At 49.5% G+C, this 18,309-nt stretch overlaps 1 pseudogene; it reads right to left on the bottom strand.

The window, feature by feature from the left end:
- Positions 1-2,364: 2,364 nt before the first annotated feature.
- LOC100432290 (small ribosomal subunit protein uS5-like) overlaps positions 2,365-18,309 on the bottom strand; it is a 54,591-nt pseudogene continuing 38,646 nt past the window's right edge.

Below are 18,309 nucleotides of genomic sequence, written 5' to 3'. Positions count from 1 at the left end.
GCGGGAGGATCGCTTGAGCCCAGGAGTTCTGAGACCAGTGTGGGCAACATACGAGAGGTCTTGTCTACTGGAAAAAAAAAAAAAAAAAAAACTAGCTGGGCCCAGTGGTGTGCACCTGTAGTGTCAGCTACTCAGGAGGCTGAGGTGGGAGGATTGCTGGGGCCAGGGAGTTCGAAGTTGCCATAATCATACCACTGCACTCCAGCCTGGGTGACAGAGTGAGACCCTGTCTCTAAAAAAATTAAAAAATAGGCTGGGTGCAGTGGCTCACGTCTGAATCCCAGCACTTTGGGAGGCTGAGGCGGGCAGATCACAAGGTTAGGAGTTCAAGACCAGCCTGGCCAACATGGTGAAACCCCATCTCTATTAAAAATATGAAAATTAGCCGGGCATGGTGGCGGGCACCTGTAATCCCAGCTACTTGGGAAGCTGAGGCAGGAGAATCAGTTGAGCCCGGGAGGCGGATGTTGCAGTGAGCTGAGATCACACCATTGCACTCCAGCCTGAGCCACAGAGCGAGATTCTGTCTCAAAAAAAAAAAAAAAAAAAAAATTAGCCAGGCGTGGTGGCAGGCACCTGTAGTCCCAGCTACTCGGGAGGCTGAGGCAGGAGAATGGCTTGAATCCGGGAGGCAGAGGTTGCAGTGAGCTGAGATCGCACTACTGCACTCCAGCCTGGGTGACAGAGCAAGACTCTGTCTCAAATAAATAAATAAATAAATAAATAAATAAATAAATAAATAAAATAATAATAAAAATAAAAAAATAGAATAAAATAAAGGCAGGCCCTAAAGGCCCAGAGTAGGGTAGGGCCATAGGCAGTGAAGCCTACCTCCTCTCTGGATGTGCATCTGCTTGAGGTTATTTCTGCTCTGCTCACCTCCTGGCGTCGCTGAGAGGATGGACGGACATGAAGACCCTGTAACCTGTTGAGTGTCCCTACAATAATATCATTGATCATTTGCCTAGATTTTGCAACCCCTGCCCCCACCACTAAACCACAGTTTATTGCTTAGCAGCTCTAACCTTGTACCTCCTTATCTCTCCGAGGTGGCCTTGAAGCCCAAGTGTCACAGAGTCAAACGTAGTTAAAGAGTAAAAGTGGCTTTAGAAATCATGGTGTCTGGGAATTCTCAGCACCTGGAGCTGCCCCCACTCTGCCTCTGTTGAGACTTTCATGGGAAGCCGGGGCTTTTAGGGGAGCGTGTCTTGACCCTCGGCTGTGTACAGAAGGAAGAATTACCTGGGTGGTTTGACCAAGTCCAGGCTGCCTCCAGCCTAGGCCTCCTCTACATGCAGGACCAGGCTGGCGATGTTCACCGGCTCTCCCGGACTGCCCACCCGGGCCAGGAGAACCAGAGGCTCAGTCCAGGTGGGGTGGGGGGGCTCACCATGATGTGGCCCCTTCCTCTGCTGGTCCATAGCAGAATGGGACCCTTCTTTCTGCCTGTTCTTTAACCCATTGCTCCCTGTCCTGGGGAGTCACATCCACAGCATCTGAATGCCCCCGCTATGACGCCGCCCACTCCCACTCTGCTCATTGTCTTCAGATCCAGTGTCTGCTTCTTGGGCCTTTGTGCCATGTGGCATGCTTCCCACCTCCTCTCCATCCTGGTCCCCTCCCCAGCCTTGCTCTCCTGCCTGCCAAAGTGGCACCCGGTGCAGAGAAGAGACAGGCCCCGAGGTGGACTTGGGCACACTTTGTGTTGCTTACGGTGGCTGGTGGCAAAGTGCTGCCCCAGGGCCTTTAGAACGACCCTAAGGAGAAACCGTCAAGAAACCCCAGGAAGTGACGAAACCAGGGACACCCTCACCCTGGGATCTGGGAGGGGGTTGAGTGATTTTTCCTCCCCCTGCATGTCATTATCATGATTATTTTCCTAGAGAAAACCACACCTGTCGATTGGATCTCCCAGTCCTGGTGTGGGGGGTTAACTCAGGAGGGTCAGCTGGAGGAAACAATGAGAGGGGTGAATGGAGGGGTGAGGGCTTGAAGTTCCTAAGCTTGTCTGGCCTACCCCTGAGACCCCTCAGCATCTTTCTGGTCACTTAAGTAAGAGAAGCTGTCCTGAGCTCAGTGGGTGGCCTAGCAGTGTGGGAGCAGGCCTCTTAGTTTGCAGTTCAAGGGCCTGGCTTTGGGGCTGCACGAAGCCTTGGCAGGGAGCCCACTGCGAGGTTAATCTGTACCTTGTCTGGCCCCACATCTCCTGGAAGAAGAGAGCAAAACCTTTGTTCCCTCTGCTGTAAGAGGAGTTTGGAGGCTACCTTGCCAAAAAAGACTGCATTTGTAAGTATTCAGTAGATTTGTGTGTACAAAGAGAAGTCAGCAGAAGCATTTTCACCCAGAGAAGAAATTTCATCACCCTCATCCTTGGCGCATGGGCGTCAGGCAGTCTGTACAGCGAGTGACGGGAATGTCTGACTCCATGAGGAACTAAAGAGAAAACAGAAGGCTGTGTTCTCTCCTCGTGAAAGCTAAGGGTCCTTGCCGACAGTGTAGCTTGCCATCGACGGCTCTGCTTAGTCAAAATGACACTCCATGTGTTCATTTATTTTTTGAGACAGGGTCTCGCTCTGTCACTCAGGCTGAAGTGCAGTGGCACAATCTCGGCTCACTGCAACCTCTGCCTCCTGGGTTCAAGCGATTCTCCTGCTTCAACCTCCTAAGTAGCTAGGATAATAGGCATGCACCACCACTCCCGGCTAATTTCTGTAGTTTTGGTAGAGACAGGGTTTCAGCATGTTGGCCAGGCTTGTCTTGAACTCCTGACCTCAAGGGATCCACCTGCCTTGGCCTCCCAAAGTGTTGAGATTACAGGTGTGAGCCACCACCGTGCCTGGCCAACGCTCCATGTAAATGTGTATACACTTTATGCAGACAGGAAAGATTTCCTGCTTCCATGAGCATCCCCGCGAGTAACCAGATGAGAGGGATAACAATCCAAGAGATTTTCCAGAGTGCTCCCAGGACCTCCGGGTTCTGGCATTTTCGATGCCCCTCAGGACTTCCATATTTGCTGTTCTGTCTGCCTGGATGCTCTTCCCTTAATCTCTCCTGGGCTGGCCTTTTCTCAGAATGGAGGGCTCAGCTGGAGAGTCAGCTCCTAGCAGCCTTCCCTGACCCCACAAAGGAGTTCATCTCCTCAAGACTCAGTCCCTCTCTATGCCATTACTGTTTTTTCTTTCTTGTAGTTAACACTATTTCCGTGGAATATACCGACCCTTTCCAGCCTCCATTGACTACAGTGTAAACTTTCTGAGAGTCATTGGGCCTTACTGTCATCATCACTGCCATATCCCAGTGCCTAGAAGGGTGTCTGGCACCTGGGGATGTTCAGTCATTATCTATTGGATGGGTGGATGGTACTTGGGTTTGGATGGAGTGAGGAAGAAGACGGCTTGGAGAGACAAGTTGAGCCAAGAGGACGAGTTGGCCTTTTCTTTCTTTAGCTTTCCTCTTCACATATGCCCCTGAGGGGCAGATTGCTGGAAAAAGAGGCAGCCCACTGTCCCTGTCCCTGGAAGCACCTTCACCAACAAGGGGCTGACATTCTTCCCATACACTGGGCCAGGCAGATGGAGTCTCCTTCAGCCAAGATGTTTCTGGGGCAGAAGATCCACCTCTGCCACTATCCTTTACTTAAACTGGAAGACTCCCAGCCCCTGTGAACAAATCCATCAGAAGTTTTCTGTGTGCGTGGGGCTAGAACTCAGGGAACCCCAGGCTGGAAAAAGTGGGTGGGCCCACATGGCTTGCAGAACTTTAAAAGTAAGTGACACAGGTGGGAACAGGCTGAAGGAGCTAGGTTTCTGTTTTTTTTGTTGTTGTTGTTTGTTTGTTTGTTTGTTTGTTTTTTGAGACAGTCTTGCTCTTGTCATACAGGCTGGAGTGCAGTGGCACAATCTTGGCTCACTGCAACCTCCGCTTCCCGGGATCAAGCAATTCTCCTGCCTCAGCCTCCCAAGTAGCTGGGATTACATGGGTCTGCCATCCTACCCAGCTAATTTTTTTGTATTTTTAGTAGAGACGGGGTTTCACCATGTTGACCGGGGTGGTCTCGAACTCCTGACCTCAGGTGATCCGCCTGCTTCGGCCTCCCAAAGTGCTGGGATTACAGGTGTGAGCCACCGTGCGTGGCCTTCTTTTTTTTTTTTTTTTGGATGGAATCTTGCTCTTGTCGCCCAGGCTGGAGTGCAATGGGGCAATTTCGGCTCACTGCAACCTCCACCTTCCGGGTTCAAGCTATTCTCCTGCCTCACCCTCCCGAGTAGCTGGGATTACAGGCGCCTGCCACCATGCCCAGCTAATTTTTGTATTTTTAGTAGAGACGGGGTTTCACCATGTTGGCCAGACTGGTCTCAAACTCCTGATCTCAGGTGATCCACCCTCCTCATCTCAGGTGATCCACCCTCCTCAGCCTCCCAAAGTGCTGGGATTACAGGTGTGAGCCACTGCGACCGGCCAGGGTACATATTTTCTTTCTTTTTTTTTTTTAGACAGAGTCTTGCTCTGTCACCCAGGCTGGAGTGCAGTGGCGCGATCTCGGCTCACTGCAACCTCTGCCCCTCCAGGTTTAAGCAATTCTCTGCCTCAGCCTCTGGAGTAGCTGGGATTACAGGCATGTGCCACCACGCCTGGCTAATTTTTTTGTATTTTTAGTAGAGACAGGGTTTCACCATCTTGGCCAGGCTGGTCTTGAACTCCTGACCTCGTGATCCACCCGCCTTGGCCTCCCAAAGTGCTGAGATTACAGGTGTGTGCCACTGCGCCCGGCCAAGAGTACATATTTTCTAACTCATTCTCCTGGTTTCAGTGTTTTGTGTTTTTGGGTGTTAGGCTTGCTAGAATTGTAACCTTTGCCTTCCTGGAACAGAAAGCTCCAACTTTGTGTGTAATTTTACTGAAGTGGACCCACTGCTCAGAAAACAAAAAAGAGAAAAACCCCAGGGGAATTAGGAGACACACACACACACACACACACACACACACACACACACACACACACACACACACACACACACACACACACACACACACACACACACACACACACACAGCAAAAGCCTCTGTGGCCAAGTGTGTGGGATTTCCAGAGGAAATGAAAGTCAGGATCAGCAAGAATATCAGACCAGCTGGCCAGAGGCCACCTCCATGGCTAGTCTTGTCTGCAGCCGAGAACAAGCTTACTTCCTCTGAGTCAGCTCATGAGCCCTCCTTGGACCACAACCCTGGGCTGCATGTCAGTGCCACTGGCATGGTGGGTCCCTTGAGAGTCTAGGAGGCCTTAGAAAGATTCCGAGGCCTGGCCATGCATGGATTTGCTCTTAAAAAATGTCTCTTGGCCAGGCGCAGTGGCTCACAACTGTAATCCCAGCACTTTGGGAGGCCAAGGCAGGCAGATCACAAGGCCAGGAGATCGAGACCAGCCTGGCGAACGTGGTGAAACCACATCTCTACTAAAAATACAAAAATTAGCTGGGCATGGTGATAGCATGTGCCTGTAGTCCCAGCTACTCGGGAGGATGAGGCAGGAGAATCGCTTGAACCTGGGAAGTGGAGGTTACAGTGAGCCGAGATCGTGCCACTGCACTCCAGCCTGGCAACAGAGCGAGACTCCATCTCAAAACAAACAAACAAACAAAATGTCTCTCTCCTCTCTTTCAAATGAGCGGCTGCCCTAGAACCCACAGGAATGGATGGAAGGATAGAAAAAGGCAGAAAAGACACCCGCAGGACACTTTGGAAGCCAGTGCCATCTCTCTGTTCTCTAACAGTGCTAAGAAAGGATGGGCCCGTGGGTAATCATTCTGATCAAAAGCCAAGGCAGCAGCTGGGCCGTGCCTCCAAACTGTTCTGGAGGAAGAAAATATGCAAAGAAAGATGTTATTCAGGGCTGCAAGCAGCCTCCCTCTCCTGCTCAATCTCCCTCTTTCTCTCTGAAATTCTTCCCACCCACGGGTGCCAGCTTTTTCTGTCCCATGATGTCGGGGGTTGGGACGGGGGATGGGAGAACTGACTGCCTGACTCCACCTGACCAGCTGTCTGCAATCTGTAGCTCGTGGAGCACAGGAGATCCAGACTGTTCCCCAGACACCAACTGCCAGCCTTTAAGTGTCCTCCATTTGCTACCACCCAGGGGACCAAGGGTTTTTCTCTCCCACAAACCATGTAATTGGACTCACAGCCTTTTTCTTTTAGGAGAGCTTATTGAGGGGTTGATAGGAAGGGCATTGACAAGATAGGAGGGCTACCAGCTTCCCCAGGGGAAGTAACTTCTAGGCCAAGACTTTACAGCGTGAATTTGTGTTTATCTGACTTGGACAGTTGGTTAGGATTAAAAAGGAGAAGCCATTTTTCAGCGTGTGGATGGCCACCTCCCCAGAAGAGTTTCTCTTCTGGGAATAAAATAGGAACCAAGGGGCTTAGTGCAGTGGCTCACGCCTGTAATCCCAGCACTTTGGGAGGCTGAGGCAGGTGGATCACCTGAGGTCAGGAGTTCAAGACCAGCCTGGCCAATATGGTGAAACCCCATCTCTACTAAAAATACGAAAAATTGGCCAGGCACAGTGGCTCACGCCTGTAATCCCAGCTCTTTGGGAGGCCGAGGTGGGTGGTTCACGAGGTCAGGAGATCGAGACCATCCTGGCTAACATGGTGAAGCCCCGTCTCTATTAAAAAATACAAAAAATTAGCTGAGCATGGTGGCAGGCGCCTGTAGTCCCAGCTACTTGGGAGGCTGAGGCAGAAGAATGGTGTGAACCTGGGAGGCGGAGCTCACAGTGATCCAAGATCTCGCCACTGCACTCCAACCTGGGTGACACAGCAAGACTGCATCTCAAAAAAAAAAAAAAAAAAATTAGCCAGGTGTGGTGGCATGCACCTGTAGTCCCAGCTACTTGGGAGGCTGAGGCAGGAGAATTGCTTGAACCCGGGAGACAGAGGTTGCAGTGAGCCGAGATCGCACCATTGCACTCCAGCCTGGACGATGAGCGAGACTTCGTCTCCAAAGAAAAAGGAATCAAGGTCATACCAATGTTCAAAGTTCAGATAAGGTTGAGTGTAGTGCTTATGCCTATACTCCCAGCTGCTTGGGAGGCTGAGGTAAAGGGATTGCTTGATCCCGGGAGGCTGAGTCTACAGTGAGCTGCGATCATGCCACTGCCCTCCAGCTTGGGCAACAGAAAGAGACCCAATCTCGAAAAAAAAAAAAAAATTTAGATAAGATATTTTGACTGAAAATCTATCATGAACCCCAAAAATCCTGCCCAGGTCAATGTAGTCCAGGGAGAAGAGTGTTTTGCTTTATTAAATTTGTTTCTCTAAAGAGTTGGACCTGTGTTCATTTGCCTCTTTCTCCAATGCCTTAGAAATTAATGGTGTAGATCAATGAGGTACAACTTAGAGTCTAGAAATAATCCTATACATGTAAGGTCAATTAACTTTCAAAAAGTGTGCCACAGGCCAGGCATGGTGGCTCATGCCTGTCATCCCAGCACTTTGGGAAGCTGAGGTGGGTGGATCACATGAGATCAGGAGACCAGCCTGGCCAACATGGTGAAAGCCCGTCTCTACTAAAAATATAAAAATTATTCGGTGTGGTGGCAGGTGCCTGTAATTCCAGCTACTTGGGAGGCTGAGCAGGAGAATCGTTTGAACCCGAGAGGTAGAGTCTGCAGTGAGCCGAGATTGCACCACTGCACCCCAGCCTGGGTGACAGAGTGAGACTTCATCTAAAAAAAAAAAAAGTTGGAGGGGCCACAGTCATTCAATAAATGGAGCTGGAACAGGCTGGAACAACTGGATATCCATGTTCAAAAGAAAGAATTTGGACCCTTACCTCATACTATGTACAAAATTTACTCAAAATGGATCAAATATCTAAATGTAAGAGCTAAAAACTACCAAACTCATAGAAGAAAACATAGGGCTAAGTCTTCATGACCTTGGATTTGTCTGTGGATTCTTAGATATGACACCAAAAGCATAAGCAAGTAACAAAACAAAAAATGGACTTCATTGGTATCTAAAACTTTTGTGCATCAAAGACCACAATCATGAAAGTGAAGCGATAACCCAAAAATGGGAAAAATATTTGCAAGTCATATGTCTGATAAGGGTCTGGGATCCAGAATACAATAAAGAACTGTTAGAACTCAGCAATTAAAAAAACAAACAAACAAATGAGCAAAGGACTTGATTGTACATTTCTCCACAAAAGATCTGCAAATGGTCAATAAACATGGTCCTCAACATCATCAGTCATTAGGGAAATGCAAATAAAAACCACAATGAGGGCTGGATGTGGCGGCTCGTGCCCGTAATCCCAGCACTTTGGGAGGCTGAGGCGGGCGGGTTGCAAGGTCAGAAGATTGAGACCATTCTGGCCAACATGGTGAAACCCCATCTCTACTAAAGATACAAAAATTAGCTGGGCGTGGTGGCGTGCACCTGTAGTCCCAGCTACTTGGGAGGCTGAGGCAGGAGAATCACCTGAACCCAGGAGGCGGAGGTTGCAGTGAGCTGAGATCGTGCCACTCCAGCCTGACGACAGAGTGAGACCCCATCTCAAAAAAAAAAAAAAAAGAAAACCAACAAAAACAAAAACAAAAACAAAACCACAGTGAGATACCACTCCCCACCCACTAGGATGGCTATAACTAAAAACACTGAAAATAACAAGTGTTGGTGAGGATGTGGAGAAATTGGAAACTTCATACATTGCTGGTAAAATGGTACAGCTGTTGTAGAAAACTTTTTGGCAGTCTTCAAACACTTAACCATGGAATTACCATATGACGCAGCAATTTCACTCTTAGGTAGATACCCAAAAGAAGTGAAAACAGAAACTGGTATTTGAATGTTCATAGTAGCATTATGTATAATAGCCAAAGGTTTGAAACAACCCAAATGCCCATCAACTGGTGATTGGGTAAACAAAATATGCTATATTTATTCATATCATGGAGTTTTCTTCAGCTGTAAAATAATGAAGTATTGATAGATGCTACCACATGGATGAATCTTGGAAACTATGTAAGATGCCAGACACAACAGCCCACATATCGTACAATTCCATTTATATGAAATGTCCAGGCCGGGCGCGGTGGCTCACACCTGTAATCCCAGCACTTTGGGAGGCTGAAGCGGGCAGATCAGGAGGTCAGGAAATCAAGACCATCCTGGCTAACACGGTGAAACCCCATCTCTACTAAAAATACAAAAAATTAGCTGGGCGTGGTGGTGGGCACCTGTGGTCCCAGCTACTCGGGAGGCTGAGGCAGGAGAATGGCATGAACCTGGGAGGCGGAGCTTGCGATGAGCTGAGATCACACCACTGCACTCCAGCCGGGGTGACAGTGTGAGACTCTGTCTCAAAAAACAAAAAAGAAAAAAAAAAAAAGAAATGTCCAGAATAGGCAAATCCATAGAGACAGCAGAGTAGTGGTTGCTAGGGACTGGAGAGACGGGACAATGGCGGTCATTGCTTAATGGGTATGGAGTTTCCCTTTGGGGAGATAAAAACGTTCTGGAATGAGATGGTGGTGATGGTTGCACAACATTTTGAATGTATACATTTTACACTTTAAAATGAATTCTACACTTTGGTTAAAATGGTAAATTTTTTTTTTTTTTTTTTGAGACAGAGTCTGGCTGTGTCACGGAGGCTGGAGTGCAGTGGTGTGATCTCGGCTCACTGCAAGCTCCACCTCCCAGGTTCACACCATTCTCCTGCCTCAGCCTCCCGAGTAGCTGAGACCACAGGTGCCCGCCACCACGCCTGGCTAATGTTTTTGTATTTTTAGTAGAGACGAGGTTTCACCATGTTAGCCAGGATGGTCTCGATCTCCTGACCTCGTGATCCACCGCCTCGGCCTCCCAAAGTGCTGGGATTACAGGTGTGAGCCACTGTGCCCGGCCAAAATGGTAAATTTTATGGGATGTGAATTTTGCCTCAATATAAAAGAAAAAGTTGGTTGACTGTGGTGCCTCACACTTGTAATCTCAGCACTTTGGGAGGCCAAGGCAAGAGGATTGCGTGAGTCCAGGAATTTGAGACCAGCCTGCGCAACACAGCTAGACATCATCTCTATAAATAATAAAACATTAGCTGGGTGCGGTGGCTCAACCCTGTAATCCCAGCACTTTGGGGAGGCTGCAGTGGGTGGATCACCTGAGGCCAGGAGTTCAAGACCAGCCTGGCCAACATGGCAAAACCCCATTTCTACTAAAAATACAAAAATTAGCCAGGCATGGTGGTGGGTGCCTGTCATCCCAGCTACTTGGGAGGCTGAGGCAGGAGAATCACTTGAACCCAGGAGTCAGAGGTTGCAGTGAGCCGAAATCATGCCACTGCACTCCAGCCTGGGCAACACAGCAAGACTCCATCTCAAAAAAAAAAAAAAAAGTTTTGGGCCGAATGCAGTGGCTCATGCCTGTAATCCCAGCACTTTGGGAGGCCTAGGCAGGTGGATCACAAGGTCAGGAGATCGGGACCATCCTGGCTAACATGGTGAAACCCCGTCTGTACTAAATGTACAAAAAATTAGCCGGGCGTGATGGCAGGTGCCTATAGTCCCAGCTACTTGGGAGGCTGAGGCAGGAGAATGGTGTGAACCCGGGAGACGGAGCTTACAGTGAGCCGAGATCGCGCTACTGCACTCCAGCCTGGGTGACAGAGCAAGACACTGTCTCAAAAAAAAAAAAAAAATTAGCTGGGTGTGGTGGTGCATGCCTGAAGTCCCAGCTACTGGGGAATCTGAGGTGGGAGGATTGCTTGAGCCCGGGAGGTTGAGAGTGCAGTGAGCTATAATTGTGCCACTGCCCTCCAGCTGGGGCAACAGAGTGAGACCCCCATCTCTAAAAAAATTAAAAACATGGCGGGGCACGGTGGCTCACACCTACAATCCCAGCCCTTTGGGAGGCTGAGGCAGGTGGATCCCTTGAGGTCAGGAGTTCCAGACCAGCCTGGCCAACATGATGAAACCCCGTCTCTACTAAAAATACAAAAATTAGCCAGGCGTGGTGGCAGGCACCTGTAATCCCAGCTACTTGGGAGGCTGAGGCAGGAGAATCGCTTAAACCCGGGAGGCAGAGGTTGCAGTGAGCCGAGATCACGCCATTGCACTCCAGCCTGGGTGGCAAGAGCAAGACTCTGTCTCAAAAAATAAAAATAATAATAATAATAATAATTAATTTTAAAAAGTAAAAAACAAAAACGAAACAAACAAAAGACAGAAAAAAAAAAAGAGCCTCAGATCTAACCCCTGCACTTGTGGCTTATTTGTGGAACAGTAGTGGAATGTATTCTCACAGTGGTTAGGACTCTAGCGTGGAGAGAACACCAGTGAGGATCTACTTGTCTTCTGTTGGAGAGAAACTGTCAGGAAGCTAGGGAGGATTAGCCTTGTGTTACATTTGTTCCCAAGTCTAGTTGCTCAAAACCAGGACTCCTAGAGCTGGTCAGTTGTGGCAAGTACTTTTGTTTGGTTAACCCCAAATCAGTCCCAAAACGTTTCTTCCTGTCCTGCACTCACTGTAAAGGATGGGATGGCCGGATATGTCCTGGCTTTGTCAGGGAGGACTTTAGACTTTATAGCCCCTGTTTGGCCAGTGCTGTGAGGAGAGGTCAGGAGACCTCTTGAGACCTTCTTGAAAACAGTGTTTCTTTGCCGATAAGATCAAAGCTGGGAGGTGAAAATTCTTTGCCTGGTATCACTCCCTGCTTCCTGCATCTGAACATGTTGTGAGGATGTGATGTATGGGGCTGCTGCAGCCATGGTGAAACCATGAGGGGAAACCTAAAAGAACCAGAATGACCATAGCCCAGAGCCCTGTCTTTTCTTCTCCCTTTTTTTTTTTTTTTTTTTTTGAGATGGAGTTTCACTGTGTCGCCCAGGCTGCAGTGCAGTGGTGCCATCTCAGCTCACCGCAACCTCCACCTCCTGGGTTCAGGCAATTCTCCTGCCTCAGCCTCCCGAGTAGCTGGGATTACAGGCATCTGCGGTCATACCCAGCTAATTTTTGTATTTTTAGTGGAGACAGGGTTTCACCATGTTGGCCGGGCTTGTCTTGAACTCCTGACTTCAAGTGATTTACCCACCTCAGCCTCCCAAAGTGCTGGGGTTATAGGCGTGAGCCAACGTGCTCGGTCTTTTTTTTTTTTTTTTTTTCAAAGGCTTAATTAACTTTTTCCTGTATAAAAACACTATGTTGTAGCCACAGCTAGAGCCTGGGTCCTCTGCACAGAGACTCTGGTCTGGGTCTTGACAAGATGGCGAGTGAATTCCTGGTAGAGAGACTTGGTGAATACAGTATTCTTCTAGAGGTCGGGTCAGGTAGCTGTAGGTCTTGGAGATGACATCAAAGCTGGCCTTGGCAAAGTTGCCCAGGTTGGCAGTGCAGCCCCTGGCCGAGGTGTAGCAGTCATCAATACCAGCTATCATCAGCACCTTCCTGGGCACCGGGCACCACGGCTGAGACAATGCCAGCACCCTTGGGCGCAGGGTTAAGGCGCACTAACACAGAGCCATGGTGGCCTGTCACCTTGCAAGGGACACTGTGGGGCTTGCTGATATTGTTTCCCCAGTAGCCTCTGTGCCCAGGGACCATGGAGAGCTTGGCCAGGATGATGGCCCCTTGGATGGCAGTGGCCACCTCTTGAAGCACTTAACACCCAGAATGAGGTGGCCATTGTAGTCCCAGTGGCAACAAATGGCTTGAACCTGGTGTACTGGCCAGCGCAGGTTGGCTTCTGCACCAGCATGATCTTCAAAACCTCATCCTTGAGAGAATCCCCCAGGGAAAAAGTAAATGATATCAGACTCCTTGAGGGGCAGGGAGAAGAGATAGACCTCCTCCAGGGACTTGATCTTCATGTCCTTGACCAGACGGCCCAGCTTGGTGATGGGCATCCACTCCTTATCCTCAGCCTTGCCTCTGAGAGCTCCATAGCCTTGGAGCTCTCATGCCCCTGGCCCCAACCCTGGCCATGACCCCAGCCCCAGATGCCAGTGCTGAAGCCTCTGCAGAAGCTGCCACTGTTCCTCATCCCAGGGCCTCTGGGCCTCCCGCTGCACTGTGTTTTCTCAGAGAAGAAACTCTGTCGTCTTCTTACATGAGCAAAGTAAACATCTATGTCTTTCCCAAATTGTTGGTCACGTTTTCTGTTACTTGCAGCTGAATGCATTCCTGTGCCATCAGTCATGTCCACTTTAGAGATAAACAGGGCCTCGAAAAAGGGGAGGTCTTCCTTTGGAGCCAGCTTCTTATTTCTTGGAACTGGAGATTCAGGTGGAGGAGGAGAAAAGTCCCTCTGCCTGGGGGTTGAGCTGGGGATGAGGAGTGGAGTTTCCAGCAGAGAAGTCTTGGGGTAAGGCCAATACTCGCTCTTCCGTGACAGAGCCTGAGGATCTTCCCTGGCCCCAGGTCCCAGGCCTTGGCTGCATGAGGAGTCACAAGATGCCTCTCCTGAACCGAGTACCAGGGAGCTCTCCCTGACACTGATGGGCACTGGTGGGCAGGGGAGAAGTTGGCAGTAGCCACGGATGGTGACTCAGATCAGAGACCTGGCTCCAGTCCCTGCTCTGCCACGAACTGCCTGTGTGTTCCAGTGCCCCAACCAACTCCCTTAGGGCAAGGACTCTGAGCCCTCATCCATGAGTAGGACGCTCTGTGTTCACAGGGAGTCTCCTGCCCCAGGTCCCCTGGACTCTGAGCTTCTTCTCAGAAGCGCGAGTAAATCCTGGCAGTGAGGGACCCGGGGGAGCAACAGAGGGCTTTGTGTCACAGCCAGGAGTCAGCAAGTGCCCAGTCTGCAAGCATCCAATCTAACAGGAGAGTCCTCCGGGCACGTGGCTTCCTGAGGGCTAGGTCCAGTGGGGGTGGGGATGGGGGGGTAAGATTCTGCTGTGAGCAATGCAGAGCAAGGAAAGGATCCAAGTTCCAAGGACTGTGGCTTTGCTGCCAGCTGACCCCTTCCTCCCCACCTGCCAAATACTCCCCCCAGTCCCCCATCACCCCATTGCCTCCTGCTTTCCGCTGATGGGGCAGTCAGCATGGAGGCCAGGCTTGGCACCGCAGGAGGGATTCCGGAGCCCTGGGGGTCCTGCACGCTGGACAGGTTTTTCTCAGGATTCTTCCCTGGCTCCCTGGGAGGCTGAGCTGCAGGGAAATGCCTAGTGTGCACCCCGCCCTCCAGCTTTCCTGGAACCTTCGGTAGAGTGAGCCAAGAAAGAATCTGCCCACAGGGCCCTGGGGCTATAAATTCTCTCTTTTCCCTGCTCCTGGAGATGAACCAGGAGGAAAGCTCCTTCCTCTTCCCTGGGTGGATGCTTTCAATAACAATAACAAGGCCCAGTGTGGTGGCCCATGGCTGTAATCCCATCACTTTGGGAGGTTGAGGCAAGCAGATGGCTTGAGCACAGGAGTTTCAGACTAGCCTGGCTCTACAAAAAATACAAAGAAAATTAGCCAGGCGTGGTGGCATGCGCTTGTGGTCCCAGCTACTCAGGAGGCCGAGGAGTTCGAACCAGAGCAACTCCATCTTGAATAGGGGCTGGGGAAAATAAGGCTGAGACCTACTGGGCTGCATTCCCAGGAAGTTAGCCATTCTAAGTCACAGGATGAGATAGGACGTCGGCACAAGATACAGGTCACACAGACCTTGCTGATAAAACGGGTTGTGGTAAAGAAGCCGGCCAAATCCCAACATAACCAAGATGGCAACAAAGTGACCTCTGGTCATCCTCGCAGCTCATTATATGCTAATTATAATCATTAGCATGCTAAAAGACATCCCACCAGCGCCATGACAGTTTACAAATGCCATGGCAACATCAGGAAGTTATACTATACCTATACTGTCCTAAAGTATACCCTATACTGTCTTAAAAGGGGAAGAACCCTCAGTACTGGAAATTGTCCACCTCTTTCCCGGAAAACTCATGAATAATCCGCCCCTTGTTTAACATATAATCAAGAAGTAATAGGCCTGGTGTGGTGGCTCAGGCCCGTAATCCCAGCACTTTGGGAGGCCGAGGCAAGCAGATCATGAGGTCAGGAGATCGATATCATCCTGTCTAACACAGTAAAACCCCATCTCTACTAAAAATACAAAAATGAGCCGGGTGTGGTGGCACGCGTCTGTAGTCCCAGCTACTTGGGAGGCTGAGGCAGGAGAATCACTTGAACCCGGGAAGCGGAGGTTGCAGTGAGCCGAGATCAAGCCATTGTACTCCAGCCTGGGTGACAGAGTGAGACTCCATCTCAAAAAAGATAAGTAACTATAAGTATTATCAATTGAGCAGCCCAAGCTGCTGCTCTGTCTATAGAGTAGCCATTCTTTTATTCCTTTGCTTTCTTAATAAACTTGTTTTCAATATACTCTATGGACTGGCACCATCCAAGAACCCTTTCTAAGGGTCTGGATTGGGACCCCTTTCCAGTAACACAAACATGTTTTTTCCACTCTACACCATTTAAAACCAAAGATATTGCTTCCAGTAGTTACTCTCACAATCCATTTTAGTGAAGGTTCCTCAGGGAGCTGATGATACAAATCTACAGAGTGCGGATTGGTAGATTTGATGATCTACATAATGGAACAGCGCTTCACACTGTGCTCTCTGGTGTTAGCAGTTAGTTGGTTTTGCCTTCCCTGACATTGGCTACCTTCCTGGTAACCACAGGTCTCAGAGATATATCTGTTGCCCTGGCATAATTTTTCACTGAACTCCAAAGGGAGAGGGTCTATGAGTCATGTCTGGCCTTCCTTCCTGTCCTGGTCAGGAATTCAGGTTTTCAGGTTTCTCTGGGGTCACCTTGGCCAAAAGGGTCTATTCAGTTGGTTGGGGGCTTAAGATTTTATTTTTGGTTTATAAATCTAACAAGCACGGCTGGGCGTGGTGGCTCACACCTGTAATCCCAACACTTTGGGAGGCTGAGGAGGGTGGATCACCTGAGGTCGGGAGTTCAAGACCAGCCTGACCAACATGGAGAAACCCCATCTCTACTAAAAATACAAAATTAGCCAGGCGTGGTGGCGCGTGCTTGTAATGCCAGCTACTGGGGTGGCTGAGGCAGGAGAATCGCTTGAACCTGGGAGGCGGAAGCTGCAGCGAGCTGAGATGGTGCCATTGCACTCCAGCCTGGGCTACAAGAGTGAAACTCCATCTCGAAACAAACAAACAAAAACCCTAATAACCACAATAAACATATAATCCCTTGGTTATTGCCATCTGTGATAGCTAAAACGAAAGTGAAAGGAAGTACTGGACCCTGAGGCTGGACCATGCTCAGATGTGGGTCTGCCTGAACTCAGGTCACTAGTCTCAAAATGACTGCTGGCTGCCCTTCCTTATCACTGTGCAATGGACGGCTCTCAGTTAACAATGACTCTAAGCCACTGGCATTTTCAGGGCATCTCCATAGTTACATGGTGGTCTACAAGCATATAAAAGGTGAACCACACCACTCCACATAAAAGCGATGGACCAGCCAGGCACAGTGGCTCATGTCTGAAATTCCAGCACATTACGAGGCCAAGGTGGGATGATCCCTTGAGCCTGGGAGCTCAAGACCAGCCTAGGGAACATAGTGAGATCCCGTCTCTACAAAAAATTAAACAAGTTAGCACCTGTGGTGCAAGTGGTGGATCACTTGAGCCCAGGAGAGCAAGGCTGCAGTGAGCTATGATGGCGCTATTGCATTCCAGCCTGGGCAACAGAGTGAAACCCTGTCTCAAAAAAAAAAAAAAGAAAAAGAAAGAAAGTGATCGACCACCCTGAGATTTCCTGTGGGGGGCAAGACACCCAGGCGCCAAGGCAAGAGACCGAGGACATGAGGTGTTCTAGTATAATAAAATATAAAACAAGAATAGTTATACCAGATATAGATCTTAGATATGATTATATATGAATATCATTAATCATTAGTTTGTAGCAATTACCATTTATTCCAATATTATAATAATCCTCGCTCTATAATCATAACCTAGGAAAAACCAGACCATACAGAGATAGGAGCTGAGGGGACATAGTGAGGTGTGACCAGAAGACAAGAGTGCGAGCCTTCTGTTATGCCCAGACAGGGCCACCAGAAGGGCTCATTGGTCTAGCGGTGACGCCAGCATCTGGGAGGACACCCGTTGCCAGGCGGACCATGGTCTAGTGGTAGCGAAAAGTGTCAAGGAACAACACCTGCTACTTAGCAGACCGGGAAAGGGAGTCTCCTTTTCCCTGGGGGAGTTTAGAGAAGACTCTGCTCCTTCACCTCTTGTGGAGGGCCTGACATCAGTCAGGCTTGCTCGCAGTTATCCGGAGGCCTAACCGTCTCCCTGTGATGCTGTGCTTCAGTGGTCACGCTCCTAGTCCACCTTCATGTTCCATCCTGTACACCTGGCTCTGCCTTCTAGATAACAGTAGAAAATTAGTGAAAGTACTAAAAGTCTGTAATATGCAGAAATAATGGCGTAAATTGTCTTTCTCTTTGTCTCCTCTCTCTCTCTGCCTCAGCTGCCAGGCAGGGAAGGGCCCCCTGTCCAGTGGACACGTGACCCACGTGACCTTACCTATCACTGGAGGTGACTCACTCTTTACCCTGCCCCTTTTGCTTTGTATCCGATAAATAACAGCGCAGCCAGACATTCGGGGCCACTACCGGTCTCTGCGCATTGGTGGTAGTGGTCCCCCAGGCCCAGCTGTCTTTTCTTTTATCTCTTTGTCTTGTGTCTTTATTTCTACACTCTCTCGTCACCGCACACAGGGAGAAGCCCACCGACCCTGTGGGGCTGGACCCTACAATTTCCCAGATGGATGATTCATTCCCTTCACCCATTTCATCATCTCTCAGCTCCTGGCCCAGCTGGCTTGCCACATGCTCTGTGGGGGATAGGCCTTTGCAAACCTATCCCCAGAGTCTAAGGAAGCTGAAAGACCAAAGAAAGAGGCTGACCAATCTAGTTTCTTAGAAAGAAACATTTAATAGGAACTTAGAAGCCATGTCTGAGTCTCGGACAGCAGCGAGACAAGATGGTGGACTGCCGCCATTATTCCTTTGCTTTTTTTTTTTTTTTGAGACAGGCTCTCACTCTGTCACCCAGGCTGGAATGCAGTGGTGCTGTCGTTGTTGTTCACTGCAGCCTCAATCTCCTGGGCTCAAGTGATCCTCCCACCTCAGCCTCCTAAGTGGTTGGGACTACAGGCATGCTTTACGACACTCAGCTCATTATTTTATTTTTTGAAGAAATGGGGTCTCACTTTGTTGCAGCGCCTGGTCTCGAATTCCCAGGCTCAAGTGATCCTCCCACCTCAG

This window comes from Pongo abelii, chromosome 9 (assembly GCF_028885655.2).
Source record: "Pongo abelii isolate AG06213 chromosome 9, NHGRI_mPonAbe1-v2.0_pri, whole genome shotgun sequence".
Taxonomy (NCBI): Eukaryota; Metazoa; Chordata; class Mammalia; order Primates; family Hominidae; genus Pongo; species Pongo abelii.
Note: the sequence above shows the minus strand (reverse complement) of the source record. Positions and strands in the feature narration are given on the sequence as shown.